Source organism: Stigmatopora nigra, unplaced genomic scaffold, assembly GCF_051989575.1.
Source record: "Stigmatopora nigra isolate UIUO_SnigA unplaced genomic scaffold, RoL_Snig_1.1 HiC_scaffold_24, whole genome shotgun sequence".
Classification (NCBI taxonomy): Eukaryota; Metazoa; Chordata; class Actinopteri; order Syngnathiformes; family Syngnathidae; genus Stigmatopora; species Stigmatopora nigra.
This window is the reverse complement of record NW_027551603.1, coordinates 1,507,844-1,525,252: the sequence shown is the minus strand read 5'-3', so window position 1 is coordinate 1,525,252 and position 17,409 is coordinate 1,507,844. Positions and strand designations below refer to the sequence as shown.

The 17,409-nt window shown below is 54.3% G+C and overlaps 1 non-coding gene and 92 pseudogenes across 1 annotated transcript; all 93 read left to right on the top strand.

Annotated features, from left to right (window-relative positions):
• Positions 1-20: 20 nt before the first annotated feature.
• Positions 21-139, top strand: LOC144184407 (5S ribosomal RNA; annotated as a pseudogene).
• Positions 140-195: 56 nt separating this feature from the next.
• Positions 196-314, top strand: LOC144190217 (5S ribosomal RNA; annotated as a pseudogene).
• Positions 315-370: 56 nt separating this feature from the next.
• LOC144185670 (5S ribosomal RNA) lies at positions 371-499 on the top strand (annotated as a pseudogene).
• A 56-nt stretch (positions 500-555) lies between these two features.
• On the top strand, positions 556-684 carry LOC144186242 (5S ribosomal RNA; annotated as a pseudogene).
• A 56-nt stretch (positions 685-740) lies between these two features.
• LOC144186772 (5S ribosomal RNA) lies at positions 741-859 on the top strand (annotated as a pseudogene).
• A 56-nt stretch (positions 860-915) lies between these two features.
• Positions 916-1,034, top strand: LOC144188137 (5S ribosomal RNA; annotated as a pseudogene).
• Positions 1,035-1,090: 56 nt separating this feature from the next.
• LOC144184977 (5S ribosomal RNA) lies at positions 1,091-1,219 on the top strand (annotated as a pseudogene).
• A 56-nt stretch (positions 1,220-1,275) lies between these two features.
• Positions 1,276-1,394, top strand: LOC144190639 (5S ribosomal RNA; annotated as a pseudogene).
• A 56-nt stretch (positions 1,395-1,450) lies between these two features.
• LOC144189384 (5S ribosomal RNA) lies at positions 1,451-1,569 on the top strand (annotated as a pseudogene).
• A 56-nt stretch (positions 1,570-1,625) lies between these two features.
• Positions 1,626-1,744, top strand: LOC144182779 (5S ribosomal RNA; annotated as a pseudogene).
• A 56-nt stretch (positions 1,745-1,800) lies between these two features.
• LOC144184924 (5S ribosomal RNA) lies at positions 1,801-1,929 on the top strand (annotated as a pseudogene).
• Positions 1,930-1,985: 56 nt separating this feature from the next.
• On the top strand, positions 1,986-2,104 carry LOC144182034 (5S ribosomal RNA; annotated as a pseudogene).
• A 56-nt stretch (positions 2,105-2,160) lies between these two features.
• On the top strand, positions 2,161-2,279 carry LOC144183248 (5S ribosomal RNA; annotated as a pseudogene).
• Positions 2,280-2,500: 221 nt separating this feature from the next.
• Positions 2,501-2,619, top strand: LOC144190812 (5S ribosomal RNA; annotated as a pseudogene).
• A 56-nt stretch (positions 2,620-2,675) lies between these two features.
• Positions 2,676-2,804, top strand: LOC144182479 (5S ribosomal RNA; annotated as a pseudogene).
• A 56-nt stretch (positions 2,805-2,860) lies between these two features.
• On the top strand, positions 2,861-2,989 carry LOC144186902 (5S ribosomal RNA; annotated as a pseudogene).
• Positions 2,990-3,045: 56 nt separating this feature from the next.
• LOC144184336 (5S ribosomal RNA) lies at positions 3,046-3,164 on the top strand (annotated as a pseudogene).
• A 56-nt stretch (positions 3,165-3,220) lies between these two features.
• Positions 3,221-3,337, top strand: LOC144184823 (5S ribosomal RNA; annotated as a pseudogene).
• A 56-nt stretch (positions 3,338-3,393) lies between these two features.
• Positions 3,394-3,512, top strand: LOC144185711 (5S ribosomal RNA; annotated as a pseudogene).
• A 56-nt stretch (positions 3,513-3,568) lies between these two features.
• LOC144189430 (5S ribosomal RNA) lies at positions 3,569-3,687 on the top strand (annotated as a pseudogene).
• Positions 3,688-3,743: 56 nt separating this feature from the next.
• On the top strand, positions 3,744-3,862 carry LOC144191266 (5S ribosomal RNA; annotated as a pseudogene).
• A 56-nt stretch (positions 3,863-3,918) lies between these two features.
• LOC144187417 (5S ribosomal RNA) lies at positions 3,919-4,037 on the top strand (annotated as a pseudogene).
• Positions 4,038-4,093: 56 nt separating this feature from the next.
• LOC144188333 (5S ribosomal RNA) lies at positions 4,094-4,212 on the top strand (annotated as a pseudogene).
• Positions 4,213-4,268: 56 nt separating this feature from the next.
• LOC144188793 (5S ribosomal RNA) lies at positions 4,269-4,387 on the top strand (annotated as a pseudogene).
• A 56-nt stretch (positions 4,388-4,443) lies between these two features.
• LOC144188648 (5S ribosomal RNA) lies at positions 4,444-4,562 on the top strand (annotated as a pseudogene).
• Positions 4,563-4,618: 56 nt separating this feature from the next.
• Positions 4,619-4,737, top strand: LOC144191963 (5S ribosomal RNA; annotated as a pseudogene).
• A 56-nt stretch (positions 4,738-4,793) lies between these two features.
• On the top strand, positions 4,794-4,912 carry LOC144185596 (5S ribosomal RNA; annotated as a pseudogene).
• Positions 4,913-4,968: 56 nt separating this feature from the next.
• Positions 4,969-5,087, top strand: LOC144191290 (5S ribosomal RNA; annotated as a pseudogene).
• Positions 5,088-5,143: 56 nt separating this feature from the next.
• LOC144188013 (5S ribosomal RNA) lies at positions 5,144-5,262 on the top strand (annotated as a pseudogene).
• Positions 5,263-5,318: 56 nt separating this feature from the next.
• LOC144184804 (5S ribosomal RNA) lies at positions 5,319-5,437 on the top strand (annotated as a pseudogene).
• A 56-nt stretch (positions 5,438-5,493) lies between these two features.
• On the top strand, positions 5,494-5,612 carry LOC144182578 (5S ribosomal RNA; annotated as a pseudogene).
• A 56-nt stretch (positions 5,613-5,668) lies between these two features.
• Positions 5,669-5,787, top strand: LOC144190943 (5S ribosomal RNA; annotated as a pseudogene).
• Positions 5,788-5,843: 56 nt separating this feature from the next.
• On the top strand, positions 5,844-5,962 carry LOC144186406 (5S ribosomal RNA; annotated as a pseudogene).
• Positions 5,963-6,018: 56 nt separating this feature from the next.
• On the top strand, positions 6,019-6,137 carry LOC144182447 (5S ribosomal RNA; annotated as a pseudogene).
• Positions 6,138-6,193: 56 nt separating this feature from the next.
• Positions 6,194-6,312, top strand: LOC144191162 (5S ribosomal RNA; annotated as a pseudogene).
• Positions 6,313-6,368: 56 nt separating this feature from the next.
• LOC144187254 (5S ribosomal RNA) lies at positions 6,369-6,487 on the top strand. The gene has a single exon (XR_013324839.1). It is a non-coding gene; the product is annotated as a 5S ribosomal RNA (ribosomal RNA).
• A 56-nt stretch (positions 6,488-6,543) lies between these two features.
• LOC144188792 (5S ribosomal RNA) lies at positions 6,544-6,662 on the top strand (annotated as a pseudogene).
• Positions 6,663-6,718: 56 nt separating this feature from the next.
• Positions 6,719-6,837, top strand: LOC144189443 (5S ribosomal RNA; annotated as a pseudogene).
• A 56-nt stretch (positions 6,838-6,893) lies between these two features.
• On the top strand, positions 6,894-7,012 carry LOC144190499 (5S ribosomal RNA; annotated as a pseudogene).
• A 56-nt stretch (positions 7,013-7,068) lies between these two features.
• LOC144187046 (5S ribosomal RNA) lies at positions 7,069-7,197 on the top strand (annotated as a pseudogene).
• Positions 7,198-7,253: 56 nt separating this feature from the next.
• Positions 7,254-7,372, top strand: LOC144189740 (5S ribosomal RNA; annotated as a pseudogene).
• A 56-nt stretch (positions 7,373-7,428) lies between these two features.
• Positions 7,429-7,547, top strand: LOC144182157 (5S ribosomal RNA; annotated as a pseudogene).
• A 241-nt stretch (positions 7,548-7,788) lies between these two features.
• LOC144182446 (5S ribosomal RNA) lies at positions 7,789-7,907 on the top strand (annotated as a pseudogene).
• Positions 7,908-7,963: 56 nt separating this feature from the next.
• Positions 7,964-8,082, top strand: LOC144181875 (5S ribosomal RNA; annotated as a pseudogene).
• A 56-nt stretch (positions 8,083-8,138) lies between these two features.
• Positions 8,139-8,257, top strand: LOC144189631 (5S ribosomal RNA; annotated as a pseudogene).
• Positions 8,258-8,313: 56 nt separating this feature from the next.
• Positions 8,314-8,432, top strand: LOC144188790 (5S ribosomal RNA; annotated as a pseudogene).
• A 56-nt stretch (positions 8,433-8,488) lies between these two features.
• On the top strand, positions 8,489-8,607 carry LOC144189442 (5S ribosomal RNA; annotated as a pseudogene).
• A 56-nt stretch (positions 8,608-8,663) lies between these two features.
• On the top strand, positions 8,664-8,782 carry LOC144190498 (5S ribosomal RNA; annotated as a pseudogene).
• A 241-nt stretch (positions 8,783-9,023) lies between these two features.
• On the top strand, positions 9,024-9,152 carry LOC144183252 (5S ribosomal RNA; annotated as a pseudogene).
• A 240-nt stretch (positions 9,153-9,392) lies between these two features.
• LOC144183848 (5S ribosomal RNA) lies at positions 9,393-9,511 on the top strand (annotated as a pseudogene).
• A 56-nt stretch (positions 9,512-9,567) lies between these two features.
• LOC144181794 (5S ribosomal RNA) lies at positions 9,568-9,686 on the top strand (annotated as a pseudogene).
• Positions 9,687-9,742: 56 nt separating this feature from the next.
• On the top strand, positions 9,743-9,861 carry LOC144189373 (5S ribosomal RNA; annotated as a pseudogene).
• Positions 9,862-9,917: 56 nt separating this feature from the next.
• On the top strand, positions 9,918-10,046 carry LOC144185647 (5S ribosomal RNA; annotated as a pseudogene).
• A 56-nt stretch (positions 10,047-10,102) lies between these two features.
• On the top strand, positions 10,103-10,231 carry LOC144185522 (5S ribosomal RNA; annotated as a pseudogene).
• A 56-nt stretch (positions 10,232-10,287) lies between these two features.
• LOC144182728 (5S ribosomal RNA) lies at positions 10,288-10,406 on the top strand (annotated as a pseudogene).
• A 56-nt stretch (positions 10,407-10,462) lies between these two features.
• Positions 10,463-10,581, top strand: LOC144188317 (5S ribosomal RNA; annotated as a pseudogene).
• Positions 10,582-10,637: 56 nt separating this feature from the next.
• LOC144188476 (5S ribosomal RNA) lies at positions 10,638-10,756 on the top strand (annotated as a pseudogene).
• Positions 10,757-10,812: 56 nt separating this feature from the next.
• Positions 10,813-10,931, top strand: LOC144188789 (5S ribosomal RNA; annotated as a pseudogene).
• A 56-nt stretch (positions 10,932-10,987) lies between these two features.
• On the top strand, positions 10,988-11,106 carry LOC144187262 (5S ribosomal RNA; annotated as a pseudogene).
• A 56-nt stretch (positions 11,107-11,162) lies between these two features.
• On the top strand, positions 11,163-11,281 carry LOC144190497 (5S ribosomal RNA; annotated as a pseudogene).
• Positions 11,282-11,337: 56 nt separating this feature from the next.
• On the top strand, positions 11,338-11,456 carry LOC144189705 (5S ribosomal RNA; annotated as a pseudogene).
• A 56-nt stretch (positions 11,457-11,512) lies between these two features.
• LOC144188788 (5S ribosomal RNA) lies at positions 11,513-11,631 on the top strand (annotated as a pseudogene).
• A 56-nt stretch (positions 11,632-11,687) lies between these two features.
• Positions 11,688-11,806, top strand: LOC144187600 (5S ribosomal RNA; annotated as a pseudogene).
• Positions 11,807-11,862: 56 nt separating this feature from the next.
• Positions 11,863-11,991, top strand: LOC144187187 (5S ribosomal RNA; annotated as a pseudogene).
• A 56-nt stretch (positions 11,992-12,047) lies between these two features.
• LOC144183274 (5S ribosomal RNA) lies at positions 12,048-12,176 on the top strand (annotated as a pseudogene).
• Positions 12,177-12,232: 56 nt separating this feature from the next.
• LOC144182306 (5S ribosomal RNA) lies at positions 12,233-12,361 on the top strand (annotated as a pseudogene).
• A 56-nt stretch (positions 12,362-12,417) lies between these two features.
• LOC144187217 (5S ribosomal RNA) lies at positions 12,418-12,546 on the top strand (annotated as a pseudogene).
• Positions 12,547-12,602: 56 nt separating this feature from the next.
• On the top strand, positions 12,603-12,731 carry LOC144184159 (5S ribosomal RNA; annotated as a pseudogene).
• Positions 12,732-12,787: 56 nt separating this feature from the next.
• Positions 12,788-12,906, top strand: LOC144182537 (5S ribosomal RNA; annotated as a pseudogene).
• Positions 12,907-12,962: 56 nt separating this feature from the next.
• On the top strand, positions 12,963-13,081 carry LOC144183898 (5S ribosomal RNA; annotated as a pseudogene).
• Positions 13,082-13,137: 56 nt separating this feature from the next.
• LOC144191662 (5S ribosomal RNA) lies at positions 13,138-13,256 on the top strand (annotated as a pseudogene).
• Positions 13,257-13,312: 56 nt separating this feature from the next.
• On the top strand, positions 13,313-13,441 carry LOC144186646 (5S ribosomal RNA; annotated as a pseudogene).
• A 56-nt stretch (positions 13,442-13,497) lies between these two features.
• Positions 13,498-13,616, top strand: LOC144182406 (5S ribosomal RNA; annotated as a pseudogene).
• Positions 13,617-13,672: 56 nt separating this feature from the next.
• LOC144188136 (5S ribosomal RNA) lies at positions 13,673-13,791 on the top strand (annotated as a pseudogene).
• A 56-nt stretch (positions 13,792-13,847) lies between these two features.
• On the top strand, positions 13,848-13,976 carry LOC144184976 (5S ribosomal RNA; annotated as a pseudogene).
• Positions 13,977-14,217: 241 nt separating this feature from the next.
• LOC144185513 (5S ribosomal RNA) lies at positions 14,218-14,346 on the top strand (annotated as a pseudogene).
• Positions 14,347-14,402: 56 nt separating this feature from the next.
• On the top strand, positions 14,403-14,521 carry LOC144184198 (5S ribosomal RNA; annotated as a pseudogene).
• A 56-nt stretch (positions 14,522-14,577) lies between these two features.
• Positions 14,578-14,696, top strand: LOC144186409 (5S ribosomal RNA; annotated as a pseudogene).
• A 56-nt stretch (positions 14,697-14,752) lies between these two features.
• LOC144182242 (5S ribosomal RNA) lies at positions 14,753-14,871 on the top strand (annotated as a pseudogene).
• Positions 14,872-14,927: 56 nt separating this feature from the next.
• On the top strand, positions 14,928-15,056 carry LOC144185209 (5S ribosomal RNA; annotated as a pseudogene).
• A 56-nt stretch (positions 15,057-15,112) lies between these two features.
• LOC144185207 (5S ribosomal RNA) lies at positions 15,113-15,241 on the top strand (annotated as a pseudogene).
• A 56-nt stretch (positions 15,242-15,297) lies between these two features.
• On the top strand, positions 15,298-15,416 carry LOC144189171 (5S ribosomal RNA; annotated as a pseudogene).
• A 56-nt stretch (positions 15,417-15,472) lies between these two features.
• Positions 15,473-15,601, top strand: LOC144182922 (5S ribosomal RNA; annotated as a pseudogene).
• Positions 15,602-15,657: 56 nt separating this feature from the next.
• LOC144182509 (5S ribosomal RNA) lies at positions 15,658-15,776 on the top strand (annotated as a pseudogene).
• A 56-nt stretch (positions 15,777-15,832) lies between these two features.
• Positions 15,833-15,951, top strand: LOC144185661 (5S ribosomal RNA; annotated as a pseudogene).
• A 56-nt stretch (positions 15,952-16,007) lies between these two features.
• On the top strand, positions 16,008-16,136 carry LOC144185708 (5S ribosomal RNA; annotated as a pseudogene).
• Positions 16,137-16,192: 56 nt separating this feature from the next.
• On the top strand, positions 16,193-16,311 carry LOC144190122 (5S ribosomal RNA; annotated as a pseudogene).
• A 56-nt stretch (positions 16,312-16,367) lies between these two features.
• On the top strand, positions 16,368-16,486 carry LOC144187403 (5S ribosomal RNA; annotated as a pseudogene).
• Positions 16,487-16,542: 56 nt separating this feature from the next.
• Positions 16,543-16,661, top strand: LOC144184716 (5S ribosomal RNA; annotated as a pseudogene).
• A 56-nt stretch (positions 16,662-16,717) lies between these two features.
• On the top strand, positions 16,718-16,846 carry LOC144183924 (5S ribosomal RNA; annotated as a pseudogene).
• A 56-nt stretch (positions 16,847-16,902) lies between these two features.
• Positions 16,903-17,021, top strand: LOC144190055 (5S ribosomal RNA; annotated as a pseudogene).
• Positions 17,022-17,077: 56 nt separating this feature from the next.
• LOC144189768 (5S ribosomal RNA) lies at positions 17,078-17,196 on the top strand (annotated as a pseudogene).
• Positions 17,197-17,252: 56 nt separating this feature from the next.
• LOC144190622 (5S ribosomal RNA) lies at positions 17,253-17,371 on the top strand (annotated as a pseudogene).
• Positions 17,372-17,409: the final 38 nt, after the last annotated feature.

The following is a 17,409-nucleotide window of genomic DNA, read 5'->3' as shown; positions in this document are numbered from 1 at the left end:
CCATCTGCAAGAGCAGTACCGCTCACGGCCATACCACCCTGAAAAGGCCCGATATCCTCCGATCTCGGAAGCCAAGCATGGTTCGGCCTGTTTAGTACCTGATTGGGAGACCGCTTGGGAATACCAGGTGCTGTGAGTATCATACCCCGCATCTTTTTCGACATTTCATGGGTGTCCATCTGCAAAAGCAGTACCGCTCACGGCCATACCACCCCGAAAAGGCCCGATCTCGTCCGATCTCGGAAGCCAAGCATGGTTCGGCCTGGTTAGTACCTGATTGGGAGACTGCTTGGGAATACCAGGTGCTGTGAGCATCATACCCCGCATCTTTTTCGACATTTCATGGGTGTCCATCTGCAAGTGCAGTACCGCTCACGGCCATACCACCCTGAAAAGGCCCGATCTCGTCCGATCTCGTCCGATCTCGGCAGCCAAGCATCGTTCGGCCTGGTTAGTACCTGATTGGGAGACCGCTTGGGAATACCAGGTGCTGTGAGCATCATACCCCGCATCTTTTTCGACATTTCATGGGTGTCCATCTGCAAGAGCAGTACCGCTCACGGCCATACCACCCTGATAAGGCCCGATCTCGCCCGATCTCGTCCGATCTCGGAAGCCGAGCATGGTTCGGCCTGTTTAGTACCTGATTGGGGGACCGCTTGGGAATACCAGGTGCTGTGAGCATCATACCCCGCATCTTTTTCGACATTTCATGGGTGTCCATCTGCAATAGCAGTACCGCTCATGGCCATACCACCCTGAAAAGGCAAAATCTCATCCGATCTCGGAAGCCAAGCATGTTTCGGCCTGGTTAGTACCTGATTGGGAGACCGCTTGGGAATACCAGGTGCTGTGAGCATCTTGCCCCGCATCTTTTTCGACATTTCATGGGTGTCCATCTGCTAGTGCAGTACCGCTCACGGCCATACCACCCTGAAAAGGCCCGATCTCGTCTGATCTCGGAAGCCAAGCATGGTTCGGCCTGTTTAGTACCTGATTGGGAGACCGCTTGGGAATACCAGGTGCTGTGAGCATCATACCCTGCATCTTTTTCGACATTTCATGGGTGTCCATCTGCAAGAGCAGTACCGCTCACTGCCATACCACCCTGAAAAGGCCCGATCTCGTCCGATCTCGTCCGATCTCGGCAGCCAAGCATGGTTCGGCCTGGTTAGTACCTGATTGGGAGACCGCTTGGGAATACCAGGTGCTGTGAGCATCATACCCCGCATCTTTTTCGACATTTCATGGGTGTCCATCTGCTAGTACAGTACCGCTCACGGCCATACCACCCTGAAAAGGCCCGATCTCGTTCGATCTCGGAAGCCAAGCATGGTTCGGCCTGGTCAGTACCTGATTAGGAGACCGCTTGGGAATACCAGGTGCTGTGAGCATCATACCCCGCATCTTTTTCGACATTTCATGGGTGTCCATCTGCTAGCGCAGTACCGCTCACGGCCATACCACCCTGAAAAGGCCCGATCTAGTCCGATCTCGGAAGCCAAGCATGGTTCGGCCTGGTTAGTACCTGATTGGGAGACCGCTTGGGAATACCAGGTGCTGTGAGCATCATACCCCGCATCTTTTTCGACATTTCATGGGTGTCCATCTGCAGGAGCAGTACCGCTCACGGCCATACCACCCTGAAAAGGCCCGATCTCGTCCGATCTCGGAAGCCAAGCATGGTCCGGCCTGGTTAGTACCTGATTGGGAGACCGCTTGGGAATACCAGGTGCTGTGAGCATCATACCCCGCATCTTTTTCGACATTTCATGGGTGTCCATCTGCAAGAGCAGTACCGCTCACGGCCATACCACCCTGATAAGGCCCGATCTCGCCCGCTCTCGTCCGATCTCGGCAGCCAAGCATGGTTCGGCCTGGTTAGTACCTGATTGGGAGACCGCTTGGGAATACCAGGTGCTGTGAGCATCATACCCCGCATCTTTTTCGACATTTCATGGGTGTCCATCTGCTAATACAGTACCGCTCACGGCCATACCACCCTGAAAAGGCCCGATCTCGTCCGATCTCGGAAGCCAAGTATGGTCCGGCCTGGTCAGTACCTGATTGGGAGACCGCTTGCGAATACCAGGTGCTGTGAGCATCATACCCCGCATCTTTTTCGACATTTCATGGGTGTCCATCTGCAGGAGCAGTACCGCTCACGGCCATACCACCCTGAAAAGGCCCGATCTCGTCCGATCTCGGAAGCCAAGCATGGTTCGGCCTGGTTAGTACCTGGTTGGAAGACCGCTTGGGAATACCAGGTGCTGTGAGCATCATACCCCGCATCTTTTTCGACATTTCATGGGTGTCCATCTGCAAAAGCAGTACCGCTCAAGGCCATACCACCCTGAAAAGGCCCGATCTCGGAAGCCAAGCATGGTCCGGCCTGGTTAGTACCTGATTGGGAGACTGCTTGGGAATACCAGGTTCTGTGAGCATCATACCCTGCATCTTTTTCGACATTTCATTGGTGTCCATCTGCTAGTGCAGTACCGCTCACGGCCATACCACCCTGAAAAGGCCCGATCTCGTCCGATCTAGGCAGCCAAGCATGGTTCGGCCTGGTTAGTACTTGATTGGGAGACCGCTTGGGAATACCAGGTGCTGTGAGCATCATACCCCGCATCTTTTTCGACATTTCATGGGTGTCCATCTGCAAGGAGAGTACCGCTCACAGTCATACCACCCTGATAAGGCCCGATCTCGCCCGATCTCGTCCGATCTCGGAAGCCAAGCATGGTTCGGCCTGGTTAGTACCTGATTGGGAGACCGCTTGGGAATACCAGGTGCTGTGAGCATCATACCCCGCATCTTTTTCGACATTTCATGGGTGTCCATCTGCAAGAGCAGTACCGCTCACGGCCATACCACCCTGATAAGGCCCGATCTCGCCCGATCTCGTCCGATCTCGGAAGCCGAGCATGGTTCGGCCTGTTTAGTACCTGATTGGGAGACTGCTTGGGAATACCAGGTGCTGTGAGCATCATACCCCGCATCTTTTTCGACATTTCATGGGTGTCCATCTGCAAGAGCAGTACCGCTCTCGGCCATACCACCCTGAAAAGGCCCGATCTCGTCCGATTTCGGAAGCCAAGCATGGTTCGGCCTGGTTCGTAGCTGATTGGGAGACCGCTTGGGAATACCAGGTGCTGTGAGCATCATACCCCGCATCTTTTTCGACATTTCATGGGTGTCCATCTGGTGGTGCAGTACCGCTCACGGCCATACCACCCTGAAAAGGCCCGATTGTCCGATCTCGGAAGCCAAGCATGGTTAGGCCTGGTTAGTACCTGATTGGGAGACCGCTTGGAAATACCAGGTGCTGTGAGCATCATACCCCGCATCTTTTTCGACATTTAATGGGTGTCCATCTGCAAGAGCAGTACTGCTCACGGCCATACCACCCTGAAAAGGCCCGATCTCGCCCGATCTCGGCAGCCAAGCATGATTCGGCCTGGTTACTACCTGATTGGGAGACCGCTTGGGAATACCAGGTGCTGTGAGTATCATACTCCGCATCTTTTTCGACATTTCATGGGTGTCCATCTGCTAGTGCAGTACCGCTCACGGCCATACCACCCTGAAAAGGCCCGATCTCGTCCGATCTCGGAAGCCAGGCATGGTTCGGCCTGGTTAGTACCTGATTGGGAGACCGCTTGGGAATACCAGGTGCTGTGAGCATCATACCCCGCATCTTTTTCGACATTTAATGGGTGTCCATCTGCAAGAGCAGTACCGCTCACGGCCATACCACCCTGAAAAGGCCCGATCTCGTCCGATCGCGGCAGCCAAGCATGGTTCGGCCTGTTTAGTACCTGAATGGGAGACCGCTTGGGAATACCAGGTGCTGTGAGCATCATACGCCGCATCTTTTTCGACATTTCATGGGTGTCCATCTGCAAGAGCAGTACCGCTCACGGCCATACCACCCTGAAAAGGCCCGATCTCGCCCGATCTCGGAATCCAAGCATGGTTCGGCCTGGTTAGTACCTGATTGGGAGACCGCTTGGGAATACCAGGTGCTGTGAGCATCATACCCTGCATCTTTTTCGACATTTCATGGGTGTCCATCTGCAGGGGCAGTACCGCACACGGCCATACCACCCTGAAAAGGCCCGATCTCGTCCGATCTCGGAAGCCAAGCATGGTTTGGCCTGGTTAGTACCTGGTTGGGAGACTGCTTGGGAATACCAGGTGCTGTGAGCATCATACCCCGCATCTTTTTCGACATTTCATGGGTGTCCATCTGCTAGTGCAGTACCGCTCACGGCCATACCACCCTGAAAAGGCCCGATCTCGTCCGATCTCGGCAGCCAAGCATGGTTCGGCCTGTTTAGTACCTGATTGGGAGACCGCTTGGGAATACCAGGTGCTGTGAGCATCATACCCCGCATCTTTTTCGACATTTCATGGGTGTCCATCTGCTAGTGCAGTACCGCTCACGGCCATACCACCCTGAAAAGGCCCAATCTCGTCCGAACTCGGAAGCCAAGCATGGTTCGGCCTGGTTAGTACCTGATTGGGAGACCGCTTGGGAATACCAGGTGCTGTGAGCATCATACCCCGCATCTTTTTCGACATTTCATGGGTGTCCATCTGCAAGAACAGTACCGCTCACGGCCATACCACCCTGAAAAGGCTCGATCTCGCCCGATCTCGGAAGCCAAGCATGGTTCGGCCTGGTTAGTACCTGATTGGGAGATCGCTTGGGAATACCAGGTGCTGTGAGCATCATACCCCGCATCTTTTTCGACATTTCATGGGTGTCCATCTGCTAGTGCAGTACCGCTCACGGCCATACCACCCTGAAAAGGCCCGATCTCGTCCGATCTTGGAAGCCAAGCATGGTTCGTCCTGGTTAGTACCTGATTGGGAGTCCGCTTGGGAATACCAGGTGCTGTGTACATCATACCCCGCATCTTTTTCGACATTTCATGGGTGTCCATCTGCTAGTGCAGTACCGCTCACGGCCATACCACCCTGAAAAGGCCCGATCTCGTCCGATCTCGGAAGCCAAGCATGGTTAGACTTGTTTAGTACCAGATTGGGAGACCGCTTGGGAATATCAGGTGCTGTGAGAACCATGCCCCGCATCTTTTTCGACATTTATTGGGTGTCCATCTGCAACAGCAGTACCGCTCACGGCCATACCACCCTGAAAAGGCCCGATCTCGTCCGATCTCGGAAGCCAAGCATGGTTCGGCCTGGTTAGTACCTGGTTGGAAGACCGCTTGGGAATGCCAGGTGCTGTGAGCATCGTACCCCGCATCTTTTTCGACATTTCATGGGTGTCCATCTGCTAGTGCAGTACCGCTCACGGCCATACCACCCTGAAAAGGCCCGATCTCGTCCGTTCTTGGAAGCCAAGCATGGTTCGGCCTGGTTAGTACCTGATTGGTAGACCGCTTGGAAATACCAGGTGCTGTGAGCATCATACCCCGCATCTTTTTCGACATTTCATGGGTGTCCATCTGCTAGTGCAGTACTGCTCACGGCCATACCACCCTGAAAAGGCCCGATCTCGTCCGATCTCGGCAGCCAAGCATGGTTCGGTCTGTTTAGTACCTGATTGGGAGACCGCTTCGGAATACCAGGTGCTGTGAGCATCATACCTCGCATCTTTTTCGACATTTCATGGGTGTCCATCTGCTAGTGCAGTACCGCTCACGGCCATACCACCCTGAAAAGGCCCGATCTCGTCCGATCTCGGAAGCCAAGCATGGTTCGGCCTGTTTAGTACCTGATTGGGAGACCGCTTGGGAATACCAGATGCTGTGAGCACCATACCCCGCATCTTTTTCGACATTTCATGGGTGTCCATCTGCAAGTGCAGTACCGCTCACGGCCATACCACCCTGAAAAGGCCCGATCTCGTCCGATCGTGGAAGCCAAGCATGGTTCGGCCTGTTTAGTACCTGATTGGGAGACCGCTTGGGAATACCAGGTGCTCTGAGCATCATACCCCGCATCTTTTTCGACATTTCATGGGTGTCCATCTGCAAGGACGGTACCGCTCACGGCCATACCACCCTGAAAAGGCCCGATCTCGTCCGATCTTGGAAGCCAAGCATGGTTCGGCCTGTTTAGTGCCTGATTGGGAGACCGCTTGGGAATACCAGGTGCTGTGAGCATCATACCCTGCATCTTTTTTGACATTTCATGGGTGTCCATCTGCAAGAGCAGTACCGCTCACGGCCATACCACCCTGAAAAGGCCCGATCTCGCCCGATCTCGGAAGCCAAGCATAGTTCGGCCTGGTTAGTACCTGATTGGGAGACCGCTTGGGAATACCAGGTGCTGTGAGCATCATACCCCGCATCTTTTTCGACATTTCATGGGTGTCCATCTGCAAAAGCAGTATCGCTCACGGCCATACCACCCTGAAAAGGCCCGATCTCATCTGATCTCGGAAGCTAAGCATGGTTCGGCCTGGTTAGTACCTAGTTGGGAGACCTTCTGGGAATACCAGGTGCTGTGAGCATCATACCCTGCATCTTTTTCGACATTTCATGGGTGTCCATTTGCTAGTGCAGTACCGCTCACGGCCATACCACCCTGAAAAGGCCCGATCTCGTCCGATCTCGGCAGCCAAGCATGGTTCGGCCTGTTTAGTACCTGATTGGGAGACCGCTTGGGAATACCAGGTGCTGTGAGCATCATACCCCGCATCTTTTTCGACATTTCATGGGTGTCCATCTGCAAGAGCAGTACCGCTCACGGCCATACCACCCTGAAAAAGCCTGATCTCGTCCGATCTCGGAAGCCAAGCAAAGTTCGGCCTGGTTAGTACCTGATTGGGAGACCGCTTGGGAATACCAGGTGCTGTGAGCATCATACCCCACATCTTTTTCGACATTTCATGGGTGTCCATCTGCAAGAGCAGTACCGCTCACGGCCATACCACCCTGAAAAGGCCCGATCTCGTCCGATTTCGGAAGCCAAGCATGGTTCGGCCTGGTTAGTAGCTGATTGGGAGACCGCTTGGGAATACCAGGTGCTGTGAGCATCATACCCCGCATCTTTTTCGACATTTCATGGGTGTCCATCTGCAAGAGCAGTACCGCTCACGGCCATACCACCCTGATAAGGCCCGATCTCGCCCGATCTCGTCCTATCTCGGCAGCCAAGCATGGGTCGGCCTGGTTAGTACCTGATTGGGAGACCGCTTGGGAATACCAGGTGCTGTGAGCATCATACCCCGCATCTTTTTCGACATTTCATGGGTGTCCATCTGCAAGAGCAGTACCGCTCACGGCCATACCACCCTGAAAAGGCCCGATCTCGTCCGATCTCGGAAGCCAAGCATGGTTCGGCCTGTTTAGTACCTGATTGGGAGACTGCTTGGGAATACCAGGTGCTGTGAGCATCATACCCCACATCTTTTTCGACATTTCATGGGTGTCCATCTGCAAGAGCAGTACCGCTCACGGCCATACCACCCTGAAAAGGCCCGATCTCGTCCGATTTCGGAAGCCAAGCATGGTTCGGCCTGGTTAGTAGCTGATTGGTAGACCGCTTGGGAATACCAGGTGCTGTGAGCATCATACCCCGCATCTTTTTCGACATTTCATGGGTGTCCATCTGCAAGAGCAGTACCGTTCACGGCCATACCACCCTGATAAGGCCCGATCTCGCCCGATCTCGTCCGATCGTGGAAGCCAAGCATGGTTCGGCCTGTTTAGTACCTGATTGGGAGACCGCTTGGGAATACCAGGTGCTCTGAGCATCATACCCCGCATCTTTTTCGACATTTCATGGGTGTCCATCTGCAAGGACGGTACCGCTCACGGCCATACCACCCTGAAAAGGCCCGATCTCGTCCGATCTTGGAAGCCAAGCATGGTTCGGCCTGTTTAGTGCCTGATTGGGAGACCGCTTGGGAATACCAGGTGCTGTGAGCATCATACCCTGCATCTTTTTCGACATTTCATGGGTGTCCATCTGCAAGAGCAGTACCGCTCACGGCCATACCACCCTGAAAAGGCCCGATCTCGCCCGATCTCGGAAGCCAAGCATAGATCGGCCTGGTTAGTACCTGATTGGGAGACCGCTTGGGAATACCAGGTGCTGTGAGCATCATACCCCGCATCTTTTTCGACATTTCATGGGTGTCCATCTGCAAAAGCAGTATCGCTCACGGCCATACCACCCTGAAAAGGCCCGATCTCATCTAATCTCGGAAGCTAAGCATGATTCGGCCTGGTTAGTACCTAGTTGGGAGACCTTCTGGGAATACCAGGTGCTGTGAGCATCATACCCTGCATCTTTTTCGACATTTCATGGGTGTCCATTTGCTAGTGCAGTACCGCTCACGGCCATACCACCCTGAAAAGGCCCGATCTCGTCCGATCTCGGCAGCCAAGCATGGTTCGGCCTGTTTAGTACCTGATTGGGAGACCGCTTGGGAATACCAGGTGCTGTGAGCATCATACCCCGCATCTTTTTCGACATTTCATGGGTGTCCATCTGCAAAAGCAGTACCGCTCACGGCCATACCACCCTGAAAAAGCCTGATCTCGTCCGATCTCGGAAGCCAAGCAAAGTTCGGCCTGGTTAGTACCTGATTGGGAGACCGCTTGGGAATACCAGGTGCTGTGAGCATCATACCCCACATCTTTTTCGACATTTCATGGGTGTCCATCTGCAAGAGCAGTACCGCTCACGGCCATACCACCCTGAAAAGGCCCGATCTCGTCCGATTTCGGAAGCCAAGCATGGTTCGGCCTGGTTAGTAGCTGATTGGGAGACCGCTTGGGAATACCAGGTGCTGTGAGCATCATACCCCGCATCTTTTTCGACATTTCATGGGTGTCCATCTGCAAGAGCAGTACCGCTCACGGCCATACCACCCTGATAAGGCCCGATCTCGCCCGATCTCGTCCTATCTCGGCAGCCAAGCATGGGTCGGCCTGGTTAGTACCTGATTGGGAGACCGCTTGGGAATACAAGGTCCTGTGAGCATCATACCCCGCATCTTATTCGACATTTCATGGGTGTCCATCTGCAAGAGCAGTACCGCTCACGGCCATACCACCCTGATAAGGCCCGATCTCGCCCGATCTCGTCCGATCTCGGAAGCCAAGCATGGTTCGGCCTGTTTAGTACCTGATTGGGAGACCGCTTGGGAATATCAGGTGCTGTGAGCATCTTGCCCCGCATCTTTTTCGACATTTCATGGGTGTCCATCTGCAAGAGCAGTACCCCTCACGGCCATACCACCCTGATAAGGCCCGATCTCGCCCGATCTCGTCCGATCTCGGAAGCCAAGCATAGTTGGCCTGGTTAGTACCTGATTGGGAGACCGCTTGTGAATACCAGGTGCTGTGAGCATCATACCCCGCATCTTTTTCGACATTTCATGGGTGTCCATCTGCAAGAGCAGTACCGCTCACAGCCATACCACCCTGAAAAGGCCCGATCTCGTCCGATCTCGGAAGCCAAGCATTATTCGGCCTGGTTAGTACCTGATTGGGAGACCGCTTGGGAATACCAGGTGCTGTGAGAACCATGCCCCGCATCTTTTTCGACATTTCATGGGTGTCCATCTGCTAGTGCAGTACCGCTCACGGCCATACCACCCTGAAAAGGCCCGATCTCGTCCGATCTCAGAAGCCAAGCATGGTTCAGCCTGGTTAGTACCTGATTGGGAGACCGCTTGGGAATACCAGGTGCTGTGAGCATCATACCCCGCATCTTTTTCGACATTTCATGGGTGTCTATCTGCTAGTGCAGTACCGCTCACGGCCATACCACCCTGAAAAGGCCCGATCTCGTCCGATCTCGGAAGCCAAGCATGGTTCAGCCTGGTTAGTACCTGATTGGGAGACCGCTTGGGAATACCAGGTGCTGTGAGCATCATACCCCGCATCTTTTTCGACATTTCATGGGTGTCCATCTGCAAGAGCAGTACCGCTCACGGCCATACCACCCTGAAAAGGCCCGACCTCGCCCGATCTCGTCCGATCTCGGAAGCCGAGCATGGTTCGGCCTGTTTAGTACCTGATTGGGGGACCGCTTGGGAATACCAGGTGCTGTGAGCATCATACCCTGCATCTTTTTCGACATTTCATGGGTGTCCATCTGCTAGTGCAGTACCGCTCACAGCCATACCACCCTGAAAAGGCCCGATCTCGTCCGATCTCGTCCGATCTCGGCAGCCAAGCATGGTTCGGCCTAGTTAGTACCTGATTGGGAGACCGCTTGGGAATACCAGGTGCTGTGAGCATCATACCCCGCATCTTTTTCGACATTTCATGGGTGTCCATCTGCTAGTGCAGTACTGCTCACGGCCATACCACCCTGAAAAGGCCCGATCTCGTCCGATTTCGGAAGCCAAGCATGGATCGGCCTGTTTAGTACCTGATCGGGAGACCGCTTGGGAATACCAGGTGCTGTGAGCATCATACCCCGCATCTTTTTGGACATTTCATGGGTGTCCATCTGCAGGAGCAGTACCGCTCACGGCCATACCACCCTGAAAAGGCCCGATCTCGTCCGTTCTCGGAAACCAAGCATGGTTCGGCCTGGTTAGTACCTGATTGGGAGACCGCTTGGGAATACCAGGTGCTGTGAGCATCATACCCTGCATCTTTTTCGACATTTCATGGGTGTCCATCTGCAAGAGCAGTACCGCTCACGGCCATACCACCCTGAAAAGGCCCGATCTCGTCTGATCTCGGAAGCCAAGCATGGTTCGGCCTGGTTAGTACCTGGTTGGGAGACCGCTTGGGAATACCAGGTGCTGTGAGCATCATACCCCGCATCTTTTTCGACATTTCATGGGTGTCCATCTGCTAGTGCAGTACCGCTCACGGCCATACCACCCTGAAAAGGCCCGATCTCGTCCGATCTCGGCAGCCAAGCATGGTTCGGCCTGTTTAGTACCTGATTGGGAGACCGCTTGGGAATACCAGGTGCTGTGAGCATCATACCCCGCATCTTTTTCGACATTTCATGGGTGTCCATCTGCAAGAGCAGTACCGCTCACGGCCATACCACCCTGAAAAAGCCCGATTTCGTCCGATCTCGGAAGCCAAGCATGGTTCGGCCTGGTTAGTACCTGATTGGGAGACCGCTTGGGAATACCAGGTGCTGTGAGCATCATACCCCGCATCTTTTTCGACATTTCATGGGTGTCCATCTGCTAGTGCAGTACCGCTCACGGCCATACCACCCTGAAAAGGCCCGATCTCGTCCGATTTCGGAAGCCAAGCATGGTTCGGCCTGGTTAGTAGCTGATTGGGAGACCGCTTGGGAATACCAGGTGCTGTGAGCATCATACCCCGCATCTTTTTCGACATTTCATGGGTGTCCATCTGCAAGAGCAGTACCGCTCACGGCCATACCACCCTGAAAAGGCCCGATCTCGCCCGATCTCGGCAGCCAAGCATGGTTCGGCCTGGTTAGTACCTGATTGGGAGACCGCTTGGGAATACCAGGTGCTGTGAGCATCATACCCCGCATCTTTTTCGACATTTCATGGGTGTCCATCTGCTAGTGCAGTACCGCTCACGGCCATACCACCCTGAAAAGGCCCGATCTCGTCCGATCTCGGCAGCCAAGCATGGTTCGGCCTGTTTAGTACCTGATTGGGAGACCGCTTGGGAATACCAGGTGCTGTGAGCATCATACCCCGCATCTTTTTCGACATTTCATGGGTGTCCATCTGCTAGTGCAGTACCGCTCACGGCCATACCACCCTGAAAAGGCCCGATCTCGTCCGATCTCGGAAGCCAAGCATGGTTCGGCCTGTTTAGTACCTGATTGGGAGACCGCTTGGGAATACCAGGTGCTGTGAGCATCATACCCCGCATCTTTTTCGACATTTCATGGGTGTCCATCTGCAAGAGCAGTACCGCTCACGGCCATACCACCCTGATAAGGCCCGATCTCGCCCGAACTCGTCCGATCTCGGCAGCCAAGCATGGGTCGGCCTGGTTAGTACCTGATTGGGAGACCGCTTGGGAATACCACGTGCTGTGAGCATCATACCCCGCATCTTTTTCGACATTTCATGGGTGTCCATCTGCTAGTGCAGTACCGCTCACGGCCATACCATCCTGAAAAGGCCCGATCTCGTCCGATCTCGTCCGATCTCGGCAGCCAAGCATGATTCGGCCTGGTTAGTACCTGATTGGGAGACCGCTTGGGAATACCAGGTGCTGTGAGCATCCTACCCCGCATCTTTTTCGACATTTCATGGGTGTCCATCTGCAAGAGCAGTACCGCTCACGGCCATACAACCCTGATAAGGCCCGATCTCGCCCGATCTCGTCCGATCTCGGCAGCAAAGCATGGTTCGGCCTGGTTAGTACCTGATTGGGAGACCGCTTGGGAATACCAGGTGCTGTGAGCATCATACCCCGCATTTTTTTCGACATTTCATGGGTGTCCATCTGCAAGAGCAGTACCGCTCTGGGCCATACCACCCTGATAAGGCCCGATCTCGCCCGATCTCGTCCGATCTCGGCAGCCAAGCATGGTTCGGCCTGGTTAATACCTGATTGGGAGACCGCTTGGGAATACCAGGTGCTTTGAGCATCATACCCCGCATCTTTTTCGACATTTCATGGGTGTCCATCTGCAAGAGCAGTACCGCTCACGGCCATACCACCCTGAAAAGGCCCAATCTCGCCCGATCTCGTCCGATCTCGGCAGCCAAGCAGGGTTCAGCCTGTTTAGTACCTGATTGGGAGACCGCTTGGGAATACCAGGTGCTGTGAGCATCTTGCCCCGCATCTTTTTCGACATTTCATGGGTGTCCATCTGCTAGTGCAGTACCGCTCACGGCCATACCACCCTGAAAAGGCCCAATCTCCTCCGATCTCGAAAGCCAAGCATGGTTCGGCCTGGTTAGTACCTGATTGGGAGACCGCTTGGGAATACCAGGTGCTGTGAGCATCATACCCCGCATCTTTTTCGACATTTCATGGGTGTCCATCTGCAAAAGCACTACCGCTCTCGGCCATACCACCCTGAAAAGGCCCGATCTCGCCCGATCTAGGAAGCCAAGCATGGTTTGGCCTGGTTAGTACCTGATTGGGAGACCGCTTGGGAATACCAGGTGCTGTGAGCATCATACCCCGCATCTTTTTCGACATTTCATGGGTGTCCATCTGCTAGTGCAGTACCGCTCACGGCCATACCACCCTGAAAAGGCCCGATCTCGTCCGATCTCGGAAGCCAAGCATGGATCGGCCTGTTTAGTACCTAATTGGGAGACCGCTTGTGAATACCAGGTGCTGTGAGCATCATACCCCGCATCTTTTTCGACATTTCATGGGTGTCCATCTGCTAGTGCAGTACCGCTCACGGCCATACCACCCTGAAAAGGCCCGATCTCGTCCGATCTCGCCCGATCTCGGCAGCCAAGCATGATTCGGCCTGTTTAGTACCTGATTGGGAGACCGCTTGGGAATACCAGGTGCTGTGAGCATCATACCCCGCATCTTTTTCGACATTTCATGGGTGTCCATCTGCAAGAGCAGTACCGCTCACGGCCATACCACCCTGAAAAGGCCCGATCTCGTCTGATCTCGGAAGCCAAGCATGGTTCGGCCTGGTTAGTACCTGATTGGGAGACCGCTTGGGAATACCAGGTGCTGTGAGCATCTTGCCCCGCATCTTTTTCGACATTTCATGGGTGTCCATCTGCTAGTGCAGTACCGCTCACGGCCATACCACCCTGAAAAGGCCCGATCTCGTCTGATCTCGGAAGCCAAGCATGGTTCGGCCTGTTTAGTACCTGATTGGGAGACCGCTTGGGAATACCAGGTGCTGTGAGCATCATACCCTGCATCTTTTTCGACATTTCATAAGTGTCCATCTGCAAGAGCAGTACCGCTCACTGCCATACCACCCTGAAAAGGCCCGATCTCGTCCGATCTCGTCCGATCTCGGCAGCCAAGCATGGTTCGGCCTGGTTAGTACCTGATTGGGAGACCGCTTGGGAATACCAGGTGCTGTGAGCATCATACCCCGCATCTTTTTCGACATTTCATGGGTGTCCATCTGCAAGAGCAGTACCGCTCACGGTCATACCACCCTGATAAGGCCCGATCTCGCCCGATCTCGTACGATCTCGGCAGCCAAGCATTGTTCGGCCTGGTTAGTACCTGTCTGGGAGACCGCTTGGGAATACCAGGTGCAGTGAGCATCATACCCCGCATCTTTTTCGACATTTCATGGGTGTCCATCTGCTAGTGCAGTACCGCTCACGGCCATACCACCCTGAAAAGGCCCGATCTCGTCCGATCTCGTCCGATCTCGGCAGCCAAGCATTGTTCGGCCTGGTTAGTACCTGATTGGGAGACCGCTTGGGAATACCAGGTGCTGTGAGCATCATACCCCGCATCTTTTTCGACATTTCATGGGTGTCCATCTGCTAGTGCAGTACCGCTCACGGCCATACCACCCTGAAAAGGCCCGATCTCGTAAGATCTCGGAAGCCAAGCATGGTTCGGCATGTTTAGTACGTGATTGGGAGACCGCTTGGGAATACCAGGTGCTGTGAGCATCAAACCCCGCATCTTTTTCGACATTTCATGGGTGTCCATCTGCTAGTGTAGTACCGCTCACGGCCATACCACCCTGAAAAGGCCCGATCTCGTCCGATCTCGGCAGCCAAGCATGGTTCGGCCTGGTTAGTACCTGATTGGGAGACCGCTTGGGAATACCAGGTGCTGTGAGCATCATACCCCGCATCTTTTTCGACATTTCATGGGTGTCCATCTGCAGGAGCAGTACTGCCCACGGCCATACCACCCTGAAAAGGCCCGATCTCGTCCGATCTCGGAAGCCAAGCATGGTTCGGCCTGTTTAATACCTGATTGGGAGACCGCTTGGGAATACCAGGTGCTGTGAGCATCATACCCCGCATCTTTTTCGACATTTCATGGGTGTCCATCTGCTAGTGCAGTACCGCTCACGGCCATACCACCCTGATAAGGCCCGATCTCGTCCGATCTCGTCCGATCTCGGCAGCCAAGCATGGTTCGGCCTGTTTAGTACCTGATTGGGAGACCGCTTGGGAATACCAGGTGCTGTGAGCATCATACCCCGCATCTTTTTCGACATTTCATGGGTGTCCATCTGCTAGTGCAGTACCGCTCACGGCCATACCACCCTGATAAGGCCCGATCTCGTCCGATCTCGTCCGATCTCGGCAGCCAAGCATGGTTCGGCCTGTTTAGTACCTGATTGGGAGACCGCTTGGGAATACCAGGTGCTGTGAGCATCATACCCCGCATCTTTTTCGACATTTCATGGGTGTCCATCTGCTAGTGCAGTACTGCTCACGGCCATACCACCCTGATAAGGCCCGATCTCGTCTGATCTCGGAAGCCAAGCATGGTTCGGCCTGTTTAGTACCTGATTGGGAGACCGCTTGGGAATACCAGGTGCTGTGAGCATCATACCCCGCATCTTTTTCGACATTTCATGGGTGTCCATCTGCAAGAGCAGTAACGCTCACGGCCATACCACCCTGAAAAGGCCCGATCTCGTCCGATCTCGTCCGATCTCGGCAGCCAAGCATGGTTCGGCCTGGTTAGTACCTGATTGGGAGACCGCTTGGGAATACCAGGTGCTGTGAGCATCATACCCCGCATCTTTTTCGACATTTCATGGGTGTCCATCTGCTAGTGCAGTACCGCTCACGGCCATACCACCCTGAAAAGGCCCGATCTCGTCCGATCTCGGAAGCCAAGCATGGTTCGGCCTGTTTAGTACCTGATTGGGAGACCGCTTGGGAATATCAGGTACTTTGAGCATCATACCCCGCATCTTTTTCGACATTTCATGGGTGTCCATCTGCTAGTGCAGTACCGCTCACGGCCATACCACCCTGAAAAGGCCCGATCTCGCCCGATCTCGGCATCCAAGCATGGTTCGGCCTGTTTAGTACCTGATTGGGAGACCGCTTGGGAATACAAGGTCCTGTGAGCATCATACCCCGCATCTTATTCGACATTTCATGGGTGTCCATCTGCAAGAGCAGTACCGCTCCCGGCCATACCACCCTGATAAGGCCCGATCTCGCCCGATCTCGTCCGATCTCGGCAGCCAAGCATGGTTCGGCCTGGTTAGTACCTGATTGGGAGACCGCTTGGGAATACCAGGTGCTGTGAGCATCATACCCCGCATCTTTTTCGACATTTCATGGGTGTCCATCTGCTAGTACAGTACCGCTCACGGCCATACCACCCTGAAAAGGCCCGATCTCGTCCGATCTCGGAAGCCAAGCATTGTTCGGCCTGGTCAGTACCTGATTGGGAGACCGCTTGGGAATACCAGGTGCTGTGAGCATCATACCCCGCATCTTTTTCGACATTTCATGGGTGTCCATCTGCAAGAGCAGTACCGCTCACGGCCATACCACCCTGAAAAGGCCCGATCTCGTCCGATCTCGGAAGCCAAGCACGGTTCGGCCTGTTTAGTACCTGATTGGGAGACCGCTTGGGAATACCAGGTGCTGTGAGCATCATACCCCGCATCTTTTTCAACATTTCATGGGTGTCCATCTGCTAGTGCAGTACCGCTCACGGCCATACCACCCTAAAAAGGCCCGATCTCGTCTGATCTCGGAAGCCAAGCATGGTTCGGCCTGTTTAGGACCTGATTGGGAGACCGCTTGGGAATACCAGGTGCTGTGAGCATCATACCCCGCATCTTTTTCGACATTTCATGGGTGTCCATCTGCAAGAGCAATACCGCTCACGGCCATACCACCCTGATAAGGCCCGATCTCGTCCGATCTCGTCCGATCTCGGCAGCCAAGCATGGTTCGGCCTGGTTAGTACCTGATTGGGAGACCGCTTGGGAATACCAGGTGCTGTGAGCATCATACCCCGCATCTTTTTGGACATTTCATGGGTGTCCATCTGCAGGAGCAGTACCGCTCACGGCCATACCACCCTGAAAAGGCCCGATCTCGTCCGATTTCGGAAGCCAAGCATGGTTCGGCCTGTTTAGTACCTGATTGGGAGACCGCTTGGGAATACCAGGTGCTGTGAGCATCATACCCCGCATCTTTTTCGACATTTCATGGGTGTCCATCTGCAAGAGCAGTACCGCTCACGGCCATACCACCCTGAAAAGGCCCGATCTCGTCCGATCTCGGAAGCCAAGCATGGTTCGGCCTGTTTAGTACGTGATTGGGAGACCGCTTGGGAATACCAGGTGCTGTGAGCATCATACCCCGCATCTTTTTCGACATTTCATGGGTGTCCATCTGCTAGTGCAGTACCGCTCACGGCCATACCACCCTGAAAAGGCCCAATCTCGTCCGATCTCGGCAGCCAAGCATGGTTCGGCCTGGTTAGTACCTGATTGGGAGACCGCTTGGGAATACCAGGTGCTGTGAGCATCATACCCCGCATCTTTTTCGACATTTCATGGGTGTCC